Below are 1852 nucleotides of genomic sequence, written 5' to 3'. Positions count from 1 at the left end.
TTCCCTCGCGTCCGCTCGCTTTTCTTCGACCACCGCGAAATCTCTCTCCGGCTACTGCTGCCGCTGCCGCTGTCGCCGTTGGATTAGTTGGCTCGCGTCGTAAACCGGCTGCTCGGCGGCCCCAGTCACCCTTTGTCAGCCAAGGTCGCTTACGCAGCTCCTTCTCCCCACGCGTCCCACCGCTCCTTCTTTTTTAATCCTCCTCATGCTCTGCAATTGTATCAATATAGTTTTCGATCATCTGGATGAGAATTAGTTTCACGGAAGTATCGCACGGATTCCCTTTTGTCGTCTTCTATTTGTGCTACTCGCTACGGCTTTCGTCGATTCGAGTTACTTGGCGTTAGAGGTTTTTAAGTTTGATTATTTTCAAGAAAGTATTTTAATTACGCGTTTGACTCGATAGTGTCGAAGGTAGTATTCTCTTCTCTTTTCTTTCTTTTTTCTTTCTTTATTCCTCAGTTTAAGTATTATTACACCGAAGTAGTAAGCGCGGTATATTTATATTAGCTCCATTGAAAACAGGGTGTAACAAAGAAAAATGGGTAAATAATCGAAACAGCCTTTGTTTTCTTCTTCGCGCTGTTGCATTTAAAAAAAAAAAAAAAGCATCGCATACATTATTCGAAAGAATAATCGATTTGTCTGTGTAACGTATTCGATTGTGGTTAACCTGTGTCGTTTGAAATGATTATTATTTAAAGCGGTCTTTTACATTGCGCATAAATAATGCCGTTGAAACGTATTTTTGCTTCCGACGGTAATAATAAATCTTCTTTGAATATTCAATTTTTATCAACGAGTTAAAATAATCGTATACTTATATACACGTAAAAATCGATCGAGCAAACACGGATAATTTTGAACCCTACATTGCATTCTTCTTCGAGGATTTCCAACATTTTAAAAATGCACGATCGAATCGAATGCAAGTAGTAAAGTAGTAAAATTCGCGTAACTGTTCGAATCAATTTCCTTTCCTTATTCAACCTTTCAGGGTAGCTTCCAACCTTGAAGTTTGGCGTTTTCTTCGTACAATAATCTCATCTCGCGTATACATCCGAAACTCGAGGAGGTGAATCGAAGGTATTTTAACGATCAGCTGTGCCGCCGTTTGATCGGCCTTCGCCGCGTCCTCGTAGTAAGTGCAGATTTGTGTGAGCTATTTCATAATGAATTTTTAAAGTGTCATGGACCCTTCCCTAACCCAGATCCCCTCCGTTGCTCCCACAAGGCTACGGGACTTTCGTCGATCCAATAAACGAGTAAAGCCGCGTTTCACGCTATTCTTCGCTTCTCAATCGGTGAACCGACCAACCAACGGTTTGCCAACCAACGGCGAAAACCAAAGTCATTATACATCTTCCCTAACTTTCACTCCGCGTCCAACGATCCATCCTTCGATCCATCCGATTCGATCAAATTTCAATTCCATCTCTCACCATCTCTCATATTCGAAAAAAAACGAAAGATATATTTTATAGAAGGAGATATAATCCATAAAAAGTTACGTACGCACGCGTTTATCGGTCGAACGGGAGGACAATCGTGTTGATTTTTCGAGGGCGAAAAAAAGGGAAAAGGAGGGGGCGGTAATGGGAAGAGCGGCGGCGGAGGAAGGAGAAGGAAGAGGGAAAAGACACGAGATGGAACCGCGGTCGGAAAAGGGGGAGGAGGAGGAGGAGGAGGAGGAGGAGGAGGCGGGTTGCGAGTTTGGCGGCAGTCGTTTTCCAAGGGATGTTGGGCGGAAGGTTCCCGCGGGGCCTGTGTTATCGCCTCGGCAGGATGACCAGCCCGCGGTATCAAATATTAAACCTACTTGCACCGGCAGCCTATCCTCGACAAGGTATCC

This window comes from Apis dorsata, unplaced genomic scaffold, assembly GCF_000469605.1.
Source record: "Apis dorsata unplaced genomic scaffold, Apis dorsata 1.3 scaffold_77, whole genome shotgun sequence".
Classification (NCBI taxonomy): Eukaryota; Metazoa; Arthropoda; class Insecta; order Hymenoptera; family Apidae; genus Apis; species Apis dorsata.
The sequence above is the reverse complement of the archived record's forward strand: the minus strand, read 5'-3'. Positions refer to the sequence as shown.